The sequence below is a fragment of the Uloborus diversus genome, chromosome 3 (genome assembly GCF_026930045.1).
Source record: "Uloborus diversus isolate 005 chromosome 3, Udiv.v.3.1, whole genome shotgun sequence".
Lineage (NCBI taxonomy): Eukaryota > Metazoa > Arthropoda > Arachnida > Araneae > Uloboridae > Uloborus > Uloborus diversus.
The window spans coordinates 154,456,296-154,466,575 of record NC_072733.1 but is presented as its reverse complement, the minus strand read 5'-3'; positions in this window follow the sequence as shown (position 1 = coordinate 154,466,575).

Here is a 10,280-nt window from a genome sequence, read left to right as displayed (position 1 = left end):
GGTGACAACTTTTCAACGCTAATTTTTGATTGATCTAAAAGTTTTATGTAATTAAAAATACAAAAGACTTTAGTTTTCGAGCGGTATCTGCCTGCATGCGTGTGAAAAATGTTATCCATTTCTCACTGAAACTTGCTAAATTTAAACTTTTCTTAAAATTACGAGAAACCTGCAAACTTCATACTTCGGTTACGGAGACACGAAGGCAAAAAAATTACGAATCTAGACACATGCTGTACTTAGCTCTTTCCATTGTTACTAAATCATCAATATTTTTTCGTTATTACACTATCGTATGGTTTCCTAGTATCTTTGAAACTTAAAGTTGAAGCATTAGTTATCGTTATATTGTTCTAAAAGCTAGTAAATTGCATAAAACTATACGTAATCAGCTTATATGTTAATTTGTTAATTGTTCATGTTTTTCTTAAAGCAAAATTAAAATAAAATGCTGTTTGGTATAAGTTTATTTATGCTATTTTATACTTAACGGATAATTTAATTGTTATTAAAGAGTATGGTTTTTGTTAATTTTTGTCTGATTCTACTACGCTTACAGTTGAGATTCTTAGAAATATGGGGACATCTAGTTTTAACATAGTATTGGTTTGCAAGTAATTTTATTAGTTGAAGTGTATGCTCCCTATCTTTATCATCATTGCCATGATTGATGTCTTTAAATAATGAAATGCAAGTAAAATTGGCTAGCACTAAATTGACAATTTTGGTTCTTATGTTGACCATTTTTGGTAAACCTTTGTTAATATACTTACGGATACACTTTTCTGTTTCTGAGCAAATTTTAACACTATCCTTAGTCGGTTTCGTGTTTCGTCAACCCTCCTTTATTTTTCCTATCAAATAGAGCAGTATGCGTTACAATATTTTTACTCCTGTTGATTATTTAACATTATAATTGCTCAAAATAAATTCTACGCTTCTAAATACAAACTCACTCTTATCTGTAGAAAGATACATTGCTTCTTTTCTTTGCTCTATTCGTACACTTAAAGGCTGAACACGAAGTCGGCATGATTGAGTTTCATCCACCTGAAAAACTCTGAGAAACGAAGCAAATGCTGTTCAACCACCAATATATTTGCCTTCACAATGGCGGCCGAGTCTACTCCTAGGGAGGATCATTCTCCCCTCCCAACTTCGGTAGGCTGATCCATCTAGTTAAGTGAGCGAGAGCGAACCGGTTCCCATGTCTATGGTCCAACCAAAAAAAAAAAAAAAAAAAAATTGCCTTTTCTTAATTTGCAAAAGAGTGAAACTTATAGAAAGTTTTGGTTTGCCTATTTGTTCCTGATATTTTACTAGTTAGAATTATGCTTGATTAGGCTTCAAAATGCAAGATTTTATACCGATTTTTCAAAAATTTCCCCCGGGGCTAGAAACCCTCGGACCCCCTCAAACTGACGGTATTCTACATCACATTTAAGGAGGTCCTTGAATCACTCTCTTCTGATACTCCCCTCCCTCCAAGGGGTTATATCGAGAAAAAAATGTTTTGTTAATTTTAATTAGGTATAATTTGGATTAAATTATATTACTATAGAATCGTTTTATTTATAAATTAACAGGGGTGCCTACCAGGCGAGAGCAGTGACCAAAACTGAGTCAATGAAATCTTTAAGGGGCTGTTTTTAGACATATTTTCCCCACTTTTTTGATGGGTATCGTTCACGAGGGGAGAGGGGGTGACATCACTCTTGCGCTGGACACATACCTGTAATTAATACAATTATTAATGTTTTTTTTAAGTGGGGGCCCGAAAAAAGTCTTTGCCCAAGGCCCCGCACAATCTAGGGCCTCCACTCTGCCCCCCCCTCCCCCGCATTAATTCACCCATGCAGCAGAGGTCGGCTAGTACTTTTATTTGGGATACGGACACTTTTGAACATTTTTATCCACGTCCAGAAAAAAATCTGACATTGGCATTGTGAACCATTAAAAACTTAAATCAGTCCTGCAATTACTTCCAAAACACCAGAAAAAGTTGCAAAAGTTGTGCCTAAAGATATTAGTGCCAACATAAAATTATTTAAGTAACATATTAGATCAATTCAGAATTTCAAAACATTTTTGCTGGTCCCGTTTTTGACCTTCTGCGGTCCGGGCATAGACCGCGGTCGGTCTAGTAAACTGGTGGTCTATAAAGTGGTAAGCAGAGATGCAACAAGAGTGCGATTTTCAGGGAAAACAACAAATGCCTGATAATGAACTAGGGGCATGGTTTAAGATTTTCTACTCAATGAATCGAGGGGCTGCAAATGATTCTCCCTGACTACTTTCGCCGACCTCGATCGGTAGCTACCGGTCGGTTGATCACATGACAGCTAATGGCGTCAGACGAATAACACGCAGTGAAAAAATACTTTTTATTGCTCAAAAATGTCACGTGCTTCAACCAACCAATCAACAGCTTAAATTGCAGTCAGTCGGTAGATTGTAGAACAGGGCCGTGGTGGTCTGATCGGTAAGGCATTGGACTTGGGGCCGGAGGGTCTCGGGTTCGATCCTCGCTGATCGAAGATCCACCGTCTACATTAATGGTTACTGCCCAGCTAGCACACGAACATTGGCCCAACGTTATCATATTATATTGGACCAACGTCGGCATCTTACGTCGGAACGTACCTTAAAACGGTACGTCGGAAAACGGTTATCCAACGGTTGATTATTGGTTAGTTTCAAACGTTATTCTAATGTGAAATACAACTGTAAACTAACCATTTACAAACGTAATTTCGATGTTAAATACAACGTTCAACCAATGTTGTTCCAATGTAAAATACAACACTAAACTAACCATTTAAAAACGTAATTTCGATGTAAAAAGCAACGCTTAACTAACATTTTCTAATGTTGTTCCAATGTAAAACACAACAGTAAACTAACAATTTCCAAACGTAATTTCGATGTAAAAAAACAACGCTTAACCTACATTTTCTAATGGTATTCCACTATGAATTTCATCGCTAAACCAACTATCTTAAAAGGTTATCTACTTTAACTGTAGCATTTCATTAATAAAATAAGTATTACGAGGTGCTCTTAGAAGAGCGAGTGTAAAGAATAATTTTTCATTCATATTAACATAAAATGATAAAATGGCTGAATTTGACATACAATTTATCATTTCTCTATCATTTACAAACGTTTCAATGGAATATGAACAAAAATTAAGATATTGATAATTCTTACCTTTTATTTTTCTGAATAATTACTCGAAAATTATCTTCATAAGCATACATTAGTTTCTTTTTTTCTTTTTCAGGAAATATTAATTACCAGCAAGGTTATTCTTAAGACAGAATAAAATTTTTGACTTTAAAGTTCTGCCATGAAAAATAACCTAGCTTGTTTGAAGGTTCAATTTTGCTTTGACCTGAAATAAGAATTAAAAAAAATAAATAAATAAATAAATAAAAATAAAAAATAAAAATAAAAAAAAAACATACGCATACACATTCAGTTAGAATCTTCATAACAATTAAAATGACGTGGGTTAAACTTCGAATATCATGAAAACTACTTATTTTATTGTTTTGTCGAACTATTATACTCTCCCATTTCATTCAAAAGTTCATGTTCATTGATTTTTTTTTTTTTTTTTTCATTTTAGTATTAGGGAAGGAATTTTAATGTATTTTATCCATCAATGAGAAAAGTTCATTCAAAAGACACAATTTTATTTCTATGGTAAATTGCACATGTATTGTGCGTTTAAAATTACCAAAGCTAAACAAAGGAACAACATGAAATTCTGAAACGAATTCAAAGCATTCACAAAATTCTCTAAAAAAAAACTAGTTAAAGCATCTATCAAAAAAAAAAGAAAAGAAAATCAGTTCGAATGAGCAAAAATTTCAAGAATTTCGATTCATCGGAGACCCCCTCCCCCCCCCCTAAAAAAGAGAAAATTCCCCTAGAAACAACCTCCCCCTAAAACCCCCTGCCAAAATGAATTTGTAGAAAAAATTCTAGCAGTTTAAAACAAGAAAAATCTGGGCCTGCACAGCCCGGTCTAGGAAGATTGGGCGCCGCAGATTGGGAGCCGTAAATTGGGCGCCGCATATTGGGCGCCGGGAACTTTGGGCGCCGAGTATTTTGGGCGCCGGAAACTTTGGGCGCCAAGCATTTTGGGCGCCGGGAACTTTGGGCGCCGAGCACTTTGGGCGCCGAGCACTTTGGGCGCCAGGAACTTTGGGCTCCGAGCACTTTGGGCGCCGGGAACTTTGGGCGCCGAGCATTTTGGGCGCCGGGAACTTTAGGCGCCGAGCACTTTGGGCGCCGGGAACTTTGGGCGCCGAGCATATTGTGCCCAGTATTCCCGGGGCCTAAAATGCTCGGCGCCCAATGTTTCTGGCGTCCAAAATGCTCGGCGCCCAATGGTCCCGGTGGCGAATTTTGAAACGCTCTCAATGCTTACGTTACGGTAGCTACCGGTTAGTTAATCACGTGACAGCTAATAATCACGTGCTCCAATCAACTGCTTAGAATGGTAACCGGTTGATCATAGAACGCTGCGGTTAATAACCGGTTGACCGGTGAGGTTCGTCGAACGCAAGGAATGCTTGCGTTCGACGAGCTCAACTGGTAGCTACCGGTTAATCGATCACGTGCTTCAATCAACTAATCAACATATTAATACGGTAACCGCGGTTGATGATAGAACGCAGTGGTTAGCAACCGGTTACTCAGTGGTCGACCGGTTAGGATCGCCGAACAAAGCCAATTGCAGTACATTGGCGAAATGAGAAATAAAAACGAGCGCGTTCTATTAAACAGCATGGTAACCTGGATACATTAAAGCAACCCCGAGTAAAATGTAAACAGAGCCGCCCCTTTAAATTGTGAGGTAGAAATTGCAATGCGAAATATTGCTGTTTAAAGTTTTAGTTCGTTTTAATTTCACGATTTACTGTTTTTTGTGATGTGAAATATTTCCGTTTTCGTAGGGTTTCTTCTGAATCTTAATTTACGTCTGTATTGTTGTTATCAGGGGCGGATGGGCCCGACGGGCAGCCGGGCATTTGCCCGGTGGGCCGCCTCTGTTTGGGCCGCGTTAAATTTTAGTATGGAATAGTAAAAAAAAATGTTTTTCTTTTCTTTTCCTTCTTTCTTCCTCTCTTAAAAAAAATCTATGGTAATATCATAATAATTTGGTACATTTCTCAACGATTTATAAGAAAATAGCTGCAAGAAAATCAAAGGTTGCAAAATTAAGATATAAAAAACAATAACTCTACAAACTCATGCTGTAAGTAATAAGATGATTTTTTGTGTGTCGGGCCGATAAGATAATTTTTTTGCATAACTACCCAGGACCTTCTAAGGTCTTAACAACTGCCTCTGGTTCGTATGGGATAATGAACACGTCAAGGCAGGGCCGTCACCAAAGGAGGCAGCCGAACCGAAGCTGGCAATTTTAATTCAGTGAAGACTAAAATAATAATAATAATAATAATAATAAATAAATAAATATAAGGAAAATAGAAAACGTTCTCAGTTTTAAAATATTGAAATAGTAATAATAAAATAACAGGTAGAATTCCAGTGAAAAAAAAAGTAATTTTCAGCAAAATTTTAAAAGAAAATGAAACCTTTGAATATTTAGCAATTAAACCTTTGAATATTACTTAAGAACATCCACGTTTCTTTGTTGTAATTTACCTAACTGAAAGCCGCTGAAATGTATGTTTCGAACATTTTATTAACGAAAAAAGTATCCAGTACAGAGTACATAGCACAAACCCATGACAAGCTTCAGCTTAATACAAGAAATGGACAGATAAATAACCATGACCATTTCATAAGGGCCGCCGAAGCATGTTTTGAATAGAAAAAAATTTAAAATGCTGTAAGGGTGATTTGAAATATAGTAATGAATAGTCATACCAGTAGTTCTAAGTGTTTGAATCTACGAAACGAAAGTAAACCAAAACTTTATCTAGAGGTTTAGAAGACATGTTGGTTAAAAAAAATAAAGTTGGGAAAAGAAGACTTACGGTGTCACTCAAAAGTACCACATCAGTCCAAAATGGTAAAAGATTATTTTAATGAATCCCTAAAACTTTAATTTCAAACATGTACAAACATCAGGCTGGAAGTTGGAAATTTCGCTATGGAAAAACCTTGGAAAAAAATACTGAGGGAGGTTTTCCCACAAAATTTGTATGAACAATTTAAATGAAAAAACATAGGAACTTAGCCAAGAATGGGGAAGGGAAGGGGTCCTCGAACCTTATCCCTTCTTTTTACACCACCAAAAAGCATGAAAAACGTGTTTTAAAACTTTTATTTTGAAAGAGTGCCAGGGAAGAGTTTCCAAATCGGAACCTTGTCCCTTCTTCTATCGCCTACCGTCATCAAAGACAGCCTACAATTTTTATTCAGGACTTCAAATTCGAAAAGTTTACAGAAGAGTGATCACCTAAATCCTGCAGAAACGTCTCTACCCCATCCTTAAAGATAACCAAAAATTTAGTTTTTAGGACTTCCATTTAGAAACTTTTCAGAGGTCACCTACCCTGTCCTCCCTCTTTTATCCTAAAAGATGGTCTGAACTTTCGTTTTTAGGGTTTTAAAGCAAAGATTATCTACAACTTCATTGAGGAATTCAAATTTCGCAAAATTACCAAAGGAGTATAATCGAACAGCTTCACCCACTAACATTACCAAAAATCATCTAAAAACTGAATTTTAAAAGATATAACTTCGAAATATTTTCGTTGGAGCATTCTCAACACGATCACCAGCATCATTAAAGGTCTTCTTAAATTTCTTTTTATGGGCTTCAATTTCGAAAGATTTCAGGGGAAGTCTCCCGAAAACTCCTCCCGTTCACGTCATTGAAAATCGACTTAAATAACGTCGGTCCCCTTTACGTTATTAAAGAAGAGCTGAAATTCCATTTTTTAGATTCCAATTTCAAAAAATTTCCTGGGGAACACCCCCGAACCTCTTCACTCCATAACATTACCTAAAATAATCTAGAATGTATTTTTAATGAAACAAATTATAAAAATTCTCGGGAGCAAAGATTCGGGGCACCGGATCTTTGCTCTCACTAACATTTCCAAAGAATGTCCAATCCTGCACTTTTAGAGTTAAAAATTCCAATAGTTTACCGAGTCAGTCAACCTATCTTTAACATAGTCAGTGATACAACATTAGCACTTTAGAAGTTTCAAGTTCGAAAAATCGCGGGGAAAGTGCCCACGAACATCCCCCCTTCAACCTCTGTAAAGATTGCCTAAAAGGCATTAAGATTATACAAATCAGAAAATTTAAAAAACGTTGGCCACCGAATTTTTCCTTTCCGAATCATCATCAAAAACTGTATAAAGCTGCGTTTTTAGAGCTACAATGTCGCAAAAATTCTCCGGGAGAGGCCCCGAAATTTCTCCTTCCCCTAACATTACCAAAGATTGCCTCTAGTTCAATTTTAAGACTACTAACTCGAAACTATTTCCGAAGAGAAACCCCCTGGATCCCCCCTGGAATATTATACTTACGATTAGGTTCAGGTTGTCAATACTTAGATAAGATCTACTAATTACTTGCTCTTAATCCAGAAGCTCAACTCATTCTTTACCTCTGTATTTAAGATAAGTCTGAAATAATTAAATGACTGCCCATTTCATACACGGGAAGTGTAAAAACGTAGAAGGTGTTTTTTAAATCTCGCGACGGGCATAAGTCCAGAAGATATCTGTTGATCTTAACACAGGGCTTATGTTTCCATGATGCCGTAACATGTCCTCCACTTGAAGCCCTACCTTCCTTTTTGGCTAATATACCATCTGCTCCTCGGAAGATTCTTTACCTTATCCATTTTCCTCCGCCATCAAAGATAGCCTATATGTATGTTCTTAGAACTGAAAATTTCAACTATTTTCTTGGGGATCGCTTCTAAATCCTCTTCTAATATCATTAAGGATCTTCTGAATTTTTGTTTTGCACGTTCATTACAATTATACATTCTGTTTTCACGCGATATCACATAAAAAGCTCCCCCTCTTCAAGCGCTATTGCAAGGTGTGACTACAGAGACAGTCTTGGGCGAGGAGGGGGAAGGGTTCAGTTTATCGTTAACAAACTTGTTAAAGAACAAATTTCAAGAAACATACCCTCACCCCAAAAGTGTCAATTATCTTCTAAATTTGCGTTTCGGGAACTTCAATTGAGAAATTTTGCTTAGAGAGAAATCTTAAACTCCACCCCTTCTCCTAGTGTTTCCACAGATAGCTTTTACGTGCGTTTTTAAGACTCTAATTTCGAAAATTTTCATGGGGAAGTCTCCAATCCCCCCCACCCCAGACATCGTCCAAGATCATTTAACGAGCTGATGTGTGCATCACATGACTTCCTTTTACACCAATTTAATGCTATTTCCCTATTATTGCAATTTTAATGGGATTCTCTCTCTAACTCTTTAAATATCACTAGCAATGGCCACATTGAAAGCAGATTTAAAAAAAAAAAAATCGCCAAATTTTTCGCCAAGTTGGCGACAAAACTTGGCAACCAAAAGACTGGCGATATATCGCCAAGTGACCGCCAAATTATAACACCACTTGAGTTTGCATCGAAATTAACAATGATTTCCCCCCAAAAAGGTGCAAAAGACCCCTTTAGAAACACCCGAATGCAACCAAAATAGGAGGTGCACAACTAGACCCCACTACGAGTCTATGTACCAAATTTCAACTTTCTAGGACATACCATTTTTGAGTTATGCGAGATACATACGCACATACGCACATACGCACATACACACATACGCACATACATACAGACGTCACGAGAAAAGTCGTTGTAATTACCTCGGTGATGGTCAAAATGGATATTTCGCGTGTCTATACATTCTTAGGCACTTTTCCGCATGTGGTCGAATCGAAAAAAAAACTCAACATTCATTTGGGGGTGAGCAAAATGGAAATTAAGGGCGATTTTTGAGTGAAAATTTTTTCGCGAATACAATACTTCCTTTTTTGTAAAAGGAAGTAAAAATAGTTTAACAGTGCGTTTTTAGAGCTATAATTTCGAAAATTTTCCCCGAATCCCCCATTATCTACATGGATATTAAACTTTTTACTATGCAAGTGTTTGTATTACTAATTCTTTTTCTCTACATTCGTAAAACTCAATTCTCCTAATTTGAGTCATCAGACTCTAGTGATGAATCCCTCCTAAAACTAGAAGCTAGATCCATTATTTCTTTTATATTTGAAACAAACTAGAGAGGGGGGGGGGGGCGTCTCCTCTTCAAAGAGTAACTCTTAAAAGGCCGGCCGGTCTGTACATGCCAGGGCCGGTTCATGCTGTCCCATCCGTCACTGGTTGTTATGTTTGGAAAATTCTGCTTGCTGTAAACATTCGCAATAAACTCACATTGAGAGAGACGCAGAACAGATTTTAACATGGTAGATAATACATGCTGTTTCAAAATGAGTTTCTTTGACTGTTGATTTTTTTTTATATTCTTGAGAATAGTAACTGAAATACAATCTGAGTGTGCTTCTCTTATGTTGTTGATGTTTTAATTTATTGGTTTTCTCTGAACAATATGTTGAAGATTTTGGTTAGTTCATAAAGTTTTTTAACAATAAAAATGTCGTGAGAAAATCTGTAAAAAATACTACCATTTAATGATCTAAGAAATACATTTTATCTCAGGAAAGAATATAATCCTTTTCATTTAATTTAATTTCACCTTCATCTGTCTCAGGTTTTAGATTTATGAAAAAAAAATAAAAAGGGGAAAGGATGGGTGGGAAGATGTTGAGTCACTGCTCCTATGCTCTGTGGGGCTCGTGAGAATTTGAACGACCAGTGTCAGCCTTTGCACACTCCCCCCCCCCTCCCATTTCCTAGAAAAAATTAAAATGACACGTTTGGCTACCACCAACTACTCGCAATCAGTAGTCATTGGCCCCAGGAGCTGTAAGCTGTTCCATTTCGATTGTTTTATGCTCCGAGCTTGTGTCACTCCTTAACTGTACTAAATCATTATAGTCTAATAGGTGTGAGTTCATTTGTATGCTAATGATAATAATGTATTCAGAACTCTAAAAAAAAAATTTTTTTTTTTTGGCCTTGTTAATTTTGCCTGAATGAACTGATAATTGATAACAATTTGCAGATTGCACCAAAATCTTAATTATATTAAAATGTTCCCTATCAAAGGAGTTTACAGCAAATATTGTATAATTGACTTTGAATTCATAGCACCTGTGATACTTAAGTTAGAGGGTGGAGGGGAGCCA